At 49.3% G+C, this 15,326-nt stretch overlaps 1 protein-coding gene across 1 annotated transcript in view; it reads right to left on the reverse strand.

The window, feature by feature from the left end:
- Positions 1-13,787: 13,787 nt before the first annotated feature.
- Positions 13,788-15,326, reverse strand: part of LOC133167122 (uncharacterized protein K02A2.6-like) — an 84,321-nt gene continuing 82,782 nt past the window's right edge. Inside the window, exon 2 of the transcript XR_009717916.1 lies at positions 13,788-13,802. The gene's annotated coding sequence lies outside the window, so the exon portion shown is untranslated. The remainder of the gene's footprint in view (positions 13,803-15,326) is intronic.

Raw genomic sequence — 15,326 nt, forward strand, 5'->3', positions numbered from 1 at the left:
GCCGTGGCTGTCAAGTGATGAGCACAAAGTCAGCGCGTGCGCTCACATTGACAGGTGCATGCGTGTGGCCCCCGGTGTTTGCGCGTGTCGCACCGCGTTAGCGGGCGCCGCTCATACGCCACGACGTGCGGGAGCGTCGGCGTAGCTACTCGCCGGCTGCCCTGAGAGGCCCCGAGGACGCCGCCGACTCGCCGGGACGGCGGCCAAGTGCATGGCGGCAAGGACGACACTTGGCCGCCACCAAGAAAGGCTGGCCCGCATCCATCTCGGCCCATCGCCGACCATCAGCTGAAGCGGTGCTGAAGCGGTGCTGAGCGGTGGCCAAGCGGCTCGTCCGGGTCCAGGCGGCACGCTCATTACGTTCCGTTACGTCGGCGCACGCCCGCTGTCACCTGCGGGAGCTTTCCAAAGTGAAAAGACAGAAAAGACGCGGCTGGGCTTCATCTCACTGCGGAGAAGAAACGGCAAACAGGAAAAAGGTCTCCTTGGTCATTTTGGCTTCATAAACAGTCCAAAATAGGGGTGTAAATCGCAGGTTTTGTCACAATACGATATCATATCGATACAAAGAACTACGATACGGTATTTGCCGATATCTTAAAGCCTGTTGCGATTCATTCACGATATATCGCGATATAGTGCTCTACGATCGATTTTTTTTTTTTTTTAAATAAAAAATATAGAACAATATCCTGATTTATAACAATTCATACGCAAAATCAAGAAGGTACTGCAAACTCTTTATTTAGGAAATTACAAGAGTATTGTAGTATACAAAGTGCTTATTTTAACACTGAACTTTGATGTCGTGTTTTTTCTTTAAATGTGCGGCGAGATTTGTGGTCCCTGAATATTTGATCACCGCATGGCAGGATTTTCAAACTGCATGTGTCTTGTCCGTTGAGCCATCTTTTCTTTGCAATCCAAAGTGCTTCCAAACGAATGACTTGAACCCTAAAGGGGAGCAAATTTCCTCGTCTTTTTGGACACTAGCCATAGCACCAGCCCAGGAGCCGCGTATTAGTTGTCGACTCCCCTTTCACGTGCGTGCTCTGCTCACAACACAACGCCGCGCGCACTGCTCCCGGAAAGAGGAAGCGAGCAACAATGAACTGGATTTCAAAATAAAGTCGCGTCTAATGTCCGAGGTCAAACACGGCGATATAAATCGATGTTTACATTTAGCATCGATGCCAATAAATCGTAGAGCATTATATCGATTAATCGATGTGTATCGATGAATTGTTACACCCCTAGTCCAAAACTTCACTTTGAATAGCGAAGTCTTCGATTTGAGCCAAGCTCCTCTGCCGGGCGGAGCAAGGGAGGCCCCCCAAAAAAGACGCACACTTTTATTTGGAGGGCAAACCACGTGGAGCTATGCTACAATGCTACAAAGTGTGCTTTCATTCAACATGTACTTTGTTGTGGCACCCAAAAGAGTGGCACGCACTTCTCAGGAGGGAAGTGCTAGCATACCTTATCAAACATTTTCCAAGCCCAAGAAACAGTTAGCCTAGCTTAGCACAAGCGTTTGCCCTATTAGGAAGAGGGTTAGCCGCCAGCCTCCCCGTTTACTCACATAGCCAAACAACACGACCCCCGAACCCCCCCACGCACGGTTTAACTGGTCATTTACATAATTAATGTGATTGGCCCACAGTGGGAAACATTACTGCCATTGGCAATCACATCCACACTTGCTCACAGACACCAGAGTCGCTCATCTTAGCTACAGTATAGCCGTGATAATCTTACATATGGTAAGAATTGCTATTAAATACCAATCCTTCACACCTAGCCAAAATAGGAGTTCACCTAGCCAAAATAGGAGTTCAAACACACACACGCACACAAGCAAAGGCGCACGCTCGCAGACGTGTGTCCTGCACGCATTCGGGTTTGTCAGCTTATTGAAGAAAATAAAAGGGCTAGGCGTGACCTTGTGTCCTTTCCAAAGTCAAAGTCTTGTGGCGGGGGCGTAGGACACATATGTCGGCCCCCCCACCCCAGCAGATGTCTGACACGCATGTCAATCTGCTACCCGGAACATTGACCATGTTGCAGATGGAGCCGTTTTGCTCTTTTTCTCTTTAGGAAGTTCAGCAAAGTGGAAGAGCAAAAGCAAGATGGATGGGACGACCATGCAATTCTGCGTGTCTGCGTCTTCCGTCGTTGCTGCCAAGGCCGCAGGGAATTGTAAAACTCCCCTTTTTGTACACTGAGAATAAAACTAGCGAGTGATGCTGCATGCATAACGCTCGCACTTCAACACACGACTGCCAAACGACGAAATGCACGCAAAAACACGCAAACACAAAGCGCACGCACTAACAAAGTGACGGCTTCATCTGGGGTTAATGACGCTAACGATGCTAATTAAAATCTGTCAGGGGTGAATGCTAATGCAGTAATGTGAAGCGCATCTATATCAGAACCCCACTGCCCACCCATGTCACGGTTAGCGCGCCATGCCAATGACGGCGGGCGGGCGGGACTGTGTGTGAGGGTGTGGCCATATTGCGCCATAGCAGGGGTGGGCAATTCCAGTCCTCGAGGGCCGGTGTCCTGCATGTTTTCTATGTCACCCTGTTGCAACACACCTGATTCAAATGGTCAGATAATTAGCAAGGTCTGCAGAAGCTAGATAACAATCCTGATCATTTGAATCAGGTGTGTTGCAGCAGGGAGACCTATAAAACATGCAGGAGACCGGCTCTCAAGGACCGGAATTGCCCACCCCTGCGCTTTCGGGAGCAAGTGGCATGGCGTAAAAAGAAAACATAACCAAACTTAGAGGAATGAAATTACACCTATTTTCATGGGGGGCGGGGGGTCCAAAAACCAAGCACTAATGGCTCCTGAATGGTCGAGGTCAAATCTGGGCCTTCCATCCGAGCAGTCCCGCCCAACCCCCACTGCCGCCCGCGGGCACAAGCTCAGCCAGCCCGTAACCGCCACAATATGTCCCATTTGCATTTTACACGTTTGCATTTGGAGAAAATGTTGCACCCTCGCCATGCACGTGGAGCCGCGGGCCAAAGCGGCAGCCGACGTGGCTCAGCTCCAGCCAACATTTCAATATTTTACAGGCGGGAGGGCAGCAGTGGCTATGATCACGCTCGATGGCCTTCGCCTGCACCGAGTGGCAAGAGAGCGGCAGCGATGGATTGAAATCAACACTTGCGGCAAGGCGGGCTCGCTGCTTGCTATAGCTGCCTTGGCGCTTCTCACAGAATTTTAGAGTTTAAACTTGAAGCACGGATGTTTTTCCCATCCATATATTCCACAGCAAGACGATGATGAAAAATCATCTCAAACAAAATGTGTTGACTTTGAAAATTTGCCATTTTCTCACTTTTGTTTTGGGCCTTGGTTTGTTGTTCTTGTCCCTTCTTTCATGGTCTCGTTAGATCATTGCTCCCATGCACCTGTTCTCATGAGCCCCGCCCCTTGTGTCTTCCAATCAGCTCCCTCAGCCACCTATGCAGGTGTTCCTCATTATCTTGTCTACATGTGTTTACGTCAATAATATTGGAAAAGGCAAAATATAAATAAAATAACCCAATATGACATCCATTTTCTGTACTGCATTGTCCCCACGGGGATCGCGGCCGTGCTGGAGCCTATCCCAGCCATCATCGAGGAGTAGGCGGGGGACACCCTCAACTTGTCAGGGTCGTGTACTTCTTTTTTCCACAGGGAGCAACCGTGAGCAGAGTGGTGGAGGGCTCAAGTGTGGCTCATCAGGCTCATTAAAGGAGGGCTCTTAAGGAGCGTGCTGTCAACCGCTCAACGCCTGAGTGTCCCTACCAGTGTGATCACCTCCACGGTTGTGCCTCTAGCTCAGGGGTGGGCAAACTTTTGGACTCGCGGGCCGAACTGGGTTCTAAATTTGGACCGGAGGGCCGGACAAGGAGCAGATGGACGTAGGCGTTGTGTGAAGTCATATAAGCGACCTGTAAAGGTCATTGCATAAAAGATCTTGGCCTTTAGTAGGTAGTAAAGCATGGATATTCCAAACAAGTTTTTTGAAAACAAATGCATTTATTAACAGCATTAAAAAAAAAAAAATCACTAAAAATCTGCTATCTTATCACATCAAACGGCAAACATTCTGACCAAATATATCATCTTGAAGAATCGGTGAAAGCATACATCCAAATAAAGTAATCAAAACAGCAACACGGTGAGGGGTATCTGAAAATCAGAGCAGAGTTTTAACTCGCAAACACCTGGTAACAGAGGTGAGGAAACGGGAAACACCTCCTTAAAGTAAGCCTTAAGAACTTTACAGGTTAAGATTAGTCGCAAATAGGTGGTGCATCAATGTCCTTGAGCATCCTGCATTGTTTGAAAATGAGAATGGTCGCTAGTTTCAATCCCTGCTATGTGTACAAATCATATTCAAAATGCATTTTTTTACAATAAACTTGAGAGCCTCCCGTTCATTTTCAGTGGGAACAGTGTTGTTGGTCTCCCTTTTTTGCTAGTGCGTCATAGTCTGGAGTAAAATTTGTTGTGGCAATTCTTAGGCGAGATCCGAGGTGTTGGTCCGTTTACCTTGATCTGTGACGGGTTGATGTTGATGTGGCTGAACGTCACGTCGCGTACGTCGAGCCAAATTGTCCACTCTTTTTTAACATTCGGCACTCACTTCTTTTTTTCGGGCCACTCATTTTAATGGAAGGATTCCAGGGGAACGTTTGTGGGTGGCTTTAGCGCAAAACTGCATCTGAAAACTCAGCGCGCGAATTATAAGAATGCTGTCGTCAAAGCTCACGCTCTAAATTCGGGACTGATACGAATAGAGCGAGAGTGCGCCAAGTCCGTACTACTGAGTACGTACGTACACGCACTTGTGAGTGTGCACCGAGCTTTCTGACACGGCTTCCGGTAGTAAATGCGCAGGCGAGCGCTTCGCCATCTACTGGGAAAACGCAGTCATTGCAGGCAAAATGACCAAAAAAAAAAAGTTTAATAATACAATTTGTTCAGGGTTGGCGGGCCGGATTAAACGGTCCCGTGGGCCGGATGTGGCCCGCGGGCCGTAGTTTGCCCACCCCTGCTCTAGCTCCTAGATCTTGCTCCTAGTTCTCGCCTTACTCATCGACGCCACGTTCTCCTGATCCTCTGGTCTGCAGTAAGATCTCCGCCATAGCCACGTTGAATCCTCTGACCAAGTCTTGTGTATTTCGCTTGCAGATTCCCTCCACAGATCACCGCCAAGATCCTTCCCGTCTGGTTGAACTCCACACCCTCCACCTTTGCTGCTCCCGCTCCTTGCTCCTGGCTCAGATCCTCCCGCTCTACCTCCACCGCATCTCCTCCAATAAACACTCCTCACTCATTTTGGGCTTCTGAGTTGGTTTTCTGCGTGTGGGTCAAACCAATAGGCAAAAAGATGACAGAACTGGTTTCCAGCCAATCGCAGGACACACAGAAACAAACAACCATCCGCACTCGCACTCACACCTAGGGGCAATTTGGAGTACTCAATTGGTCTACCAAGCATGTTCTTGGGATGTGGGAGGAAACCAGAGTGCCCGGAGAAAACCCACGCAGGCACGGGGAGAATATGCAAACTCCACACAGGGAGGGCCGAGGTGGAATCGAACCCACGCCCTCCTACTGTGAGGCGGACGTGCTAACCAGTGCCCCACCACCCAATATAACACATCTTTATATATTTGTAAAGGTAATCATTGAGTAGATCCACCAAAGGTAAAAAGTATTGACGCCAAAATCTCAACACCTCGAAAAGTTCAGCATTACAAAAAGAATCTGTGAGGAAAAAAACCGAAATCATGCAAAATAGTTTTTTTCATGAAAAAAGCGTTGGGGCAAATTTCCGTAGGCGTGCACGCACTTGCGTGGGTGCATGTGTGTTTGCATGAGAAGAAAACGCGCGTGCACACTGCACAGCACATTGAATGAATAAATTAAAAGTGTTTAAGTGAGTTAACTATTCAACTGAGAACATCCCCAACATCTGGACTGACACACTACAACCTGCCCCCCCCCCCCCATCATGTATGTTTAATGTGTGCGTATCCCGAATGAGATAAGAAAGGGAGCAAGTGAAGGATGTCCGAGGGTGACACGGAGGGCCGCCTTTGAGTGAGCTTATTAGCATAATGTGGCTTTCCTCCTTTCAGCTACGCCCCCGCCATCCACCCATCCGTCCGGTTGTCAGTCAGTCCGTCAAGGCGGCATCCGCTCCGTCGCGTTGCATCAGTCTCCGCGGCGACGGGACGGCGGCGTCCGCGGCGGTCACCCGCGGTGACGGGCGGCGTCTCGGCGTATGTAAAGCAACCGTCTGCGTGCGAGGGCGCTAATCTATGCTAATTTGACATTTACCAGCTCATTTACATAACAAGCAGCAAAGACGCTCCGCGAACACAAACAGCAAGACGGCTCCCTGTGCCAAGGCGGAGCTGAGCTGGTCGAGGGGGAGGGGCTTGTCGGAGCCAAGTTTGGTGAGCGAGCTGACCGCTAATGGACTTTTGCCTCTATCGGTGAGCTCTGACTTGTTGCGGTTCTTTATCAATGGTGCATGTCATCGATCCGGGACCTTGACACTTCTAGTTGCTCCGGCGATCATGAACCGACCTTCAAAGATTTTGTAGGGAGTTCCACAGGGGAGGCCCGTGCGGGGTTCCCAGCATGATGCGGGCGCGCTCAGCTCATGCCCCGCTACAGCGGTTCGGCTAGATGGCTCTGTGCGGCTGCTCTTCCAAAATGCTGTCGGCTATACGTCTCTCGACTTCTTTGCTTATTTGCCAACTTTCTTGTTGACTCTCATGTGGCACCGAGCGCTGTCCGCGGTGTCACGCTCCGATGCAACAGTTGGCCGACGCAGCCTCGCCGTGCCGTGCGTGCATGCCTGCGCTCTTTTCACAGCCCAAACTGCATGCATGCGTGGGTCAGCGAAGGCGCTCGTCGCGCCAGCCCGCCGGGGCGGCCTTTTGGCTGCCACCTCCTCACGCCCTCACCTCCGCCAGGAGGGAGAATCCAATACGGGCACACGCACGAACACTGATGTCATCTGGCTGCGAAAGCGCCCATTTGACCCCTCTGTCTAATGAAGCAACTGGGCGGCGGCCAGAGAACTGGAGCTAGGCCACAAGCCCCGCCGCGGCCCTCACACTCTTCTCACACGCGGAGGGACACGCGTTATTTTGCACAAAGTTCTATACAATACGGCTAGTTCAGGGGTGGGCAAACTTTTTGACTCGCGGGCCGAACTGGGTTCTAAATTTGGACCGGAGGGCCGGACCAGGAGCAGATGGTATAGGCGTTGTGTGAAGTCATATAAGCGACCTGTAAAGGTCATTGCATAAAAGATCTTGGCCTTTAGTAGGTAGTAAAGCATGGATATTCCAAACAAGTTTTTTGAAAACAAATGCATTCATTAACAGCATTAAAAAAAAAAAAAATCACTAAAAAACTGCTATCAGTGATTCTCATAAAATACGACACTGTTATTATGAATAACAATCTCCATCACTTCAGTGCCTGCAGGTCAGATTAATGAAAGATGTTTATCTTATGGGATCACATCAAACGGCAAACATTCTGACCAAATATATCATCTTGAAGAATCGGTGAAAGCATACATCCAAATAAAGTAATCAAAACAGCAACACGGTGAGGGGTATCTGAAAATCAGAGCAGAGTTTTAACTCACAAACACCTGGTAACAGAGGTGAGGAAACGGGAAACACTTAAGAACTTTACAGGTTAAGATTAGTCGCAAATAGGTGGTGCATCAATGTCCTTGAGCATCCTGCATTGTTTGAAAATGAGAATGGTCGCTAGTTTCAATCCCTGCTATGTGTACAAATCATATTCAAAATGCATTTTTTTACAATAAACTTGAGAGCCTCCCGTTCATTTTCAGTGGGAACAGTGTTGTTGGTGTCCCTTTTTTGCTAGTGCGTCATAGTCTGGAGTAAAATTTGTTGTGGCAATTCTTAGGCGAGATCCGAGGTGTTGGTCCGTTTACCTTGATCTGTGACGGGTTGATGTTGATGGGTCATACCAAAGACTGTAAAAATGGGACCCATTGCCTCCCTGCTTGGCACTCAGCATTAAGGGTTGGAATTGGGGGGTTAGATCACCAACTGATTCCCGAGCGCGGCACCGCTGCTGCTCACTGCTCCCCTCTCCCCCAGGGGATGGATTAAAATCACACGGGGATGGGTTAAATGCAGAGGACAAATTTCACCACACCCAGGTGTGTGTGTGACGATCATTGGGACTTTAATCTTTAATCTTTAATCTTTAATGTGGCTGAACGTCACGTCGCGTACGTCGAGCCAAATCGGCCACTCTTTTTTAAACACTCGGCACTCACTTCTTTTTTTCGGGCCACTCATTTTAATGGAAGGATTCCAGGGGAAGGTTTGTGGGTGGCTTTAGCGCAAAACTGCATCTGAAAGCTCAGCGCGCGAATTATAAGAATGCTGTCGTCAAAGCCCACGCTCTAAATTCGGGACTGATACGAATAGAGCGAGAGTGCGCCAAGTCCGTACTACTGAGTACGTACACGCACTTGTGAGTGTGCACCGAGCTTTCTGACACGGCTTCCGGTAGTAAATGCGCAGGCGAGCGCTTCGCCATCTACTGGGAAAACGCAGTCATTGCAGGCAAAATGACCAAAAAAAAAAAAGTGTAATAATACAATTTGTTCAGGGTTGGCGGGCCGGATTAAACGGTCCCGTGGGCCGGATGTGGCCCGCGGGCCGTAGTTTGCCCACCCCTGGGCTAGTTTAAACTAAAAGACGCAAACACGCAGCGACATGCGACCAAACTGGCGTACACTCGCGCACCGTAAATAACCAAAATGCGATTTTTGTCCCGGCGAAAGGGATTGTATTTTATTTGAAAATACACTAAAATAACTTACGCTTTTCAATAAACACTTTTCGCAGTTTGCGCATAACGTGGCTGAAAGCAAACGTGTAGCCAAGAAAGTTTCCTCCGAACCCTCAGCCACAAATCATTGATTGATTGATTGATTGATTGATTGATTACGCGTACATGTGCGCGTGCGCTATTGCAGTTCGGCCAAACCGCAAGCGGCCCGTCAGCAAACTATCCTGACGCATTAACAAATAAATAAATAAATAAATAGTGTATAAATAAATGGATAAATAAATAAATAAATTGATGAATAAATAAATAAATAAATAAATAAATAAATAAATAAATAAATAAATAAATAAATAAATAAATAACCATACATCCATTCATCCATCCACTCATCCATTTTCTGTACCACTTTGTCCCGACGGGGTCGCGGGCTTGCTGGAGCCTATCCCAGCAGTCATCGGGCAGTAGGTGGGGGAACCCCTGAACTCGTTGCCATGCAGCCAATTCCATTCATTCATCCAGTTTCCATACCGCTTGTCCCCACGGGGTTCGCGGGCGTGCCTATCCCAGCAGTCATCGGGCAGGAGGCGGGGGACACCCTGAACTGGTTGCCAGCCAATCGCAGGCCACACAGAGATGAACAACCATCCCACTCGCACACACCTATCGGGGCAATTTGAAGTGCTCAATCAGCCAACCATGCATGTTTTTGGGATGTGGGAGGAAACCGGAGTCCCCGGAGAAAACCCACGCAGGCACGGGGAGAACCTGCAAACTCCACACAAGAAGGGCCGGAGGTTGAATCGAACCCGCACCCTCCTAACTGTGAGGCAGACGTGCTAACCAGTGCCCCACCGTGCCACCCAAATAAATAAATAAATAAATAAATAAATAAATAAATAAATAAATAAATAAATAAATAAATAAATAAATAAATAAATAAATAAATAAATAAATTAAATAAAACAAAATGAATAAATAATCACCCCGACGCCATCGGACAGGAAGCGGCTGTTGTCCCCGCGCCAGAGCTTCTCTCGCCGGGGGCTGCTAATCGCCCGCTACGGCTACGGACCACCGCACGCTTGCTTGCAGAATTTGTCATCAGGAGCCCCGGGAGCGGACGACGAGCGAGGACAAGCGTGTCACCGTCCTCAACGCACATACATCGTCGACGCAAACGCCGCGTTGTTGTTGGCAACGTATCTTGTCTTGTTTTGCTGCGGTGCGTTGTCATTTCCTCTGCATGCTGTCTTCTTGTTTCCTCCCCTTAATCGCGATGGCGCAGCGTGATGCCCAAACAGGTATTTTGTGTGTGGTCGTGTTACGTACTTGAGTGGATTCAAGTTGTTGCTCGTCGTTGTGACGTTGTGTGCGCACCTCATTTGTCGTCAAGTGCAGCTTTGCCTGCCGGTAGTCGCTGATGGCGGAGGGGTACACTTGCCTGTCTTGTGTGCCGACATCGTGAGTTGGAATTCCCGCATAGGACGGGGTGAATGTTTATGTGTGTGTGCGCGCGTGTGCAACTTTTTTTTTTTGCTTGCTTCTGTTGCGTGTAGTTCCATGCAGCCATTTTTTGTGGTGATGTCCCGTATGCTCGTCTTGTCCGAGTCGGTGGATGAGCATTTCACGAGCGTGCGCCTTGTTGTTCCGCAGGCGGCGAACGCACTGTCAAGCTGCTTCCTCATTTCAAGTGGAAAAAGAAGTAATTACGTGGAAATATGATAATGTGCAACGCTGCGGGAGCCGCCCCGCCTGCCCGCATGCCTGCCCCTTGTTAGCCAGACTGCCCCCATGACCCCCCCCCCCCCCCCCCCCCTCCTGGTATTTCTTGCAGCGAGTCTCGGCCTTTCACGACTGGACAAACATTAGTGACCGGTCGGCCTCGCTTTGCATCAATTCCTTGCCTCGTCGGCATAATTTGAGGATGAGCTCTACCCCACCGGGCCTCAAGGAGTCAATGGTGGAGGTGATACCCCATCCCCACCCGTTGCTAGTTATTTCTGTAACCTGATATAGAGGACTATTTTAGGTTATTTTATAGACCTAAAATAGACGTCTAAATAGGTCGACCGAAAATAGACGACAAATTTAAATCCATTAAATATGAAATATTAAACCTTAAACCAGCTGTAGGTTGTATAAATAATGAACAGAGGGTTGCATTGCTTTGTTTTAAACGACCATTGATCCGGGTGGAGTGTGGTTATTTCCGTAACCTGATCGACGTCTATGTAGACCTACCGTTTTTTTCCGTGTATAGTGCGCAATATTTTACTAATTTATTGTCCTAAAATCTGGGGTGCGTATTATACATGGGTACAAAGAAAAAAAAATTTTTTTTTTTTTTTTTTTTTTTAAATAAAGTCATGGTACAACAAAACCAACAACAGGACTGACCGACAAAGTCGTGGAACAAAAAGACAGGGTGACATTACCAAAGACAGGAACAGAATGACAGTAACACATGCAATGATCCAACGGTGAGCGAGGGGCAGACAGGACTTAAATACAAAACACGTTACATCGATTGAGGTGACACAGGAAGAGCGGGGTGACACGAACAGAAACTATGGCAACCTAGACACATAGCAAAACTGGGGACGAGACATGACAAATCTCCCCCGAAATAAAACTCACCTTTCTTCTTGTTTGTTGTCAATCGCGCATCGCATTCAGCCATCCTGCCCAACACACTTAGTAAAATTCATAATTGACGACACATCGTTTGATGCGATGGTGCAATCCTCGATGGTGTGTTATTGTCAAATATTGTTTGTTTTTTAATCTCCATCGCGGACCGGACGTCATACGGAGGCCACCATTACAGATGCGCAGAACGGTTGCGCAAGACACGTCAGCTATATAAAGAGCGAGAGTTCAGTTCTCCACCTATTAGTTTCAATTCACAGTTTAATTAGCAGTTTCAATCAGCAAATAACAAAATGCGTATTACAGGTAATATTTTATTTCACAACACTTTGTCACAACCGTGCCAGAGCACGGGCTGCCTGCACTTCCCTCGGCCACACCCCTTTCATTACCGTAATGTCTGTCACCTGGTTCCTCTTGTTACCCTGTGTATTTAAGCCCTGCCCGTGTATTTCTCCCTGTCGGTGTCTACTGCTGTGATCCGTCCCTGTCCGCGCCCAGTGTTCCTGTCGTTTGGTTTTCTTGGTCTGTCTGGAGGCTCACGGTCAGAATTTTATCCTTGTCCAAGTGTCCATGTATCCAAGTTTCCAAGAAGACTTCTGTCTGTTTTCTGGCCGTGAGTCTCTATCCCGTTTGTGTCTTCGTTTCCCCACCTGACTCCCTTCCAACTCCCTTTCCCTTCAATAAATCCTAGTCCAAGCTGCATTTGGTCGCCCTGGCTCACCTCACTCCTGACAGAAGACACCGACCAACACAGCGACCAGCGCTTGGACCCCCCTCCACTACCAGCTTCCGTTGTCCAAGCCAAGCCGGGCCACAGCCAAGCCACAGCCCAAGCCACAGCCCAAGCCACAGCCCAAGCCACAGCCCAAGCCGAAGCCGAAGCCGAAGCCGAAGCCGAAGCCGAAGCCGAAGCCGAAGCCAAGCCAAAGCCGAAGCCGAAGCCAAGCCGAGCCAAAGCCGAGCCAAAGCCGAGCCGAGCCGAGCCGAGCCGAGCCGAGCCAAGCCAAGCCAAGCCAAGCCAAGCCAAGCCAAAGCCAAGCCAAGCCAAGCCAAGCCAAGCCAAGCCAAGCCAAGCCAAGCCAAGCCAAGCCAAAGCCGAGCCGAGCCGAGCCGAGCCAAGCCAAAGCCGAGCCAAAGCCGAGCCAAGCCAAAGCCGAGCCAAGCCAAAGCCAAGCCGCAACCAAAGCCGAGCCAAGCCGCAACCAAAGCCGAGCCAAGCCGCAACCAAAGCCGAGCCAAGCCGCAACCAAGCCACGCCTCATCTGCGACGCCATCGGACCCGTGGCCGCCATCGGTTCCCCAAGTCGCCGCCCGAGTGCGGTTCATGTCCCCCAGGTCGCCGCCCGAGTGCGGTTCATGTTCCCCAAAGTTCCTGCCGATTGCGCGTCAGGCCCCCAGTGTGTGCCGCGAGTGTGGCCCTGGGCCCCTGACCTCCGCTGAGTGCAGTTCGGTTCCCCAAGTTCCTGCCGATTGCGCGTCAGGCCCCCAGTGTGTGCCGCGAGTGTGGCCCTGGGCCCCTGACCTCCGCTGAGTGCAGTTCTGTTCCCCAAGTTCCTGCCGATTGCGCGTCAGGCCCCCAGTGTGTGCCGCGAGTGTGGCCCTGGGCCCCTGACCTCCGCTGAGTGCAGTTCTGTCCCCCAAGTCTCCCCCGAGTGCGGCTCTCTGCCCCTAGGCGCCGCCCCCCGAGTGCGGCTCTCTGCCCCTAGTCGTCGCCCCCCGAGTGCGGCTCTCTGCCCCTAGTCGCCGCCCCCCGAGTGCGGCTCTCTGCCCCTAGTCGCCGCCCGAGTGCGGCTCTCTGCCCACCCGCCCCCCCGCGTGCCGTCGTGAGGGATTGGATTTTGGGACGTCGGGAGCCGTCCCTTGTGGGGGGGGGTACTGTCACAACCGTGCCAGAGCACGGGCTGCCTGCACTTCCCTCGGCCACACCCCTTTCGTTACCGTAATGTCTGTCACCTGGTTCTTCTTGTTACCCTGTGTATTTAAGCCCTGCCCGTGTATTTCTCCCTGTCGGTGTCTACTGCTGTGATCCGTCCCTGTCCGCGCCCAGTGTTCCTGTCGTTTGGTTTTCTTGGTCTGTCTGGAGGCTCACGGTCAGAATTTTATCCTTGTCCAAGTGTCCATGTATCCAAGTTTCCAAGAAGACTTCTGTCTGTTTTCTGGCCGTGAGTCTCTATCCCGTTTGTGTCTTCGTTTCCCCACCTGACTCCCTTCCAACTCCCTTTCCCTTCAATAAATCCTAGTCCAAGCTGCATTTGGTCGCCCTGGCTCACCTCACTCCTGACACACTTTGCCTTGTTCCTTTCGTCTCTGCTGTTCATTTCAAACACGCTCCATACGACCGCAATGCTCTTGTATCAGACGCTCGCTCGATCACCTGCTAGTTTGCCGTCTGTCACAATGTACCCTACACAAATCCGAAACATTTGTTGCGGCTCCGAGTCACGACAAGGGGCAAGTTTTGGTTTCCAAGGTTGTTTTTATTCCTCTTCAACGTCTCTCCCATACAGAGCCGCCTTTTTCACGTCCGCAGCCCATGCGCGCACGGAGCGCGGTGGTGCGTTTAGGGGCAGTCGGAGAAATCAACGCCAACAAAAAAAATGACATCCAGCCTAGTTAAGACCATACCAAAGACTTTAAAAATGGGACCCATTGCCTCCCTGCGTGTGTGACGATCTTTGGGACTTAAAAAAAAAAAAAAAAAAAAAAAAAGAAAATTAAAAAAACATTTTAAAAAAATTCATAAAAATTGGGTGCGTATTATACATGGGTACAAGCTTTTTTCCAGCATCAGCATGCCATTGTTAGGGGTGCGTACTATACATGGGGGCGCACTATACACGGAAAAAAACGGTAATTGCTGTACTGTCAAAGTTACTGACTACTAGGGGTGTAACGATTCATCGATACACATCGATTAATCGATATAATACTCTACGATTTGTTGGCATCGATGCTGAACGTAAACATTGATCTATATCGCCCGTTTTTGACCTCTTACATTAGACGCGACTTTATTTTGAAATCCAGTTCATTGTTGCTTGCTTACTCTTTCCGGGAGCAGTGCGAGGCGTGTTGTGTTGTGAGCAGAGCAGGCACGTGAAAGGGGAGCCGACAACTACGCGGCTCCTGGGCTGGTACTATGGCTAGTGTCCAAGAAGAAGAGGAAATTTGCTCCCCTTTGGGCTTCAAGTCATTAGTTTGGAAGCACTTTGTAATTTCCTAAATAAAGAGTTTGCAGTACTGTTAGAAAAATGTATATATATGTTATCATGCGTTCTCTACTCAATGCCTTACTGCAATATTACTGCAATATATGCTTGCTGTTTGGCCTTGCTGTTTTTATGATGTACCACAGAAGGACAGTTCCTTTCTAACAAAGACCACTTTGTTAGACAACATGCCTCATTGCTGTCCTGCACCCCAGATGAACCTCCAAGTGACCATTAAAGTCAGGGTTTTCCTAACTATCTTTATCGTAGGATTAGGTTGGAATGTATATAACTAGTAATAAATAACTTAGCTTGTTGCATCCTACACAATGTCGTAAAACTTCCCTTGCTATGTTTTAACTAGAGGTCAAAGGGTTTTTCTTCTGTATCCAGTCCACTCAAACTCCTCTTCCCAGTTGTTCTTATCAGTATGTAAACACCTAGTGTCTCACACTGTGGGTAGGGCAAATCCAAATAAAAAGAGCGGGAGTGCCTACAGATTTTTAGTGTGTGTAGAGATTGTCTCAAGCTATCTGTACTGCACTCCTCGCGAGAAAAGACTTAATATTCTGTCTCACTTGTGGT

This window comes from Syngnathus typhle, linkage group LG14 (assembly GCF_033458585.1).
Source record: "Syngnathus typhle isolate RoL2023-S1 ecotype Sweden linkage group LG14, RoL_Styp_1.0, whole genome shotgun sequence".
NCBI classification, from domain to species: domain Eukaryota; kingdom Metazoa; phylum Chordata; class Actinopteri; order Syngnathiformes; family Syngnathidae; genus Syngnathus; species Syngnathus typhle.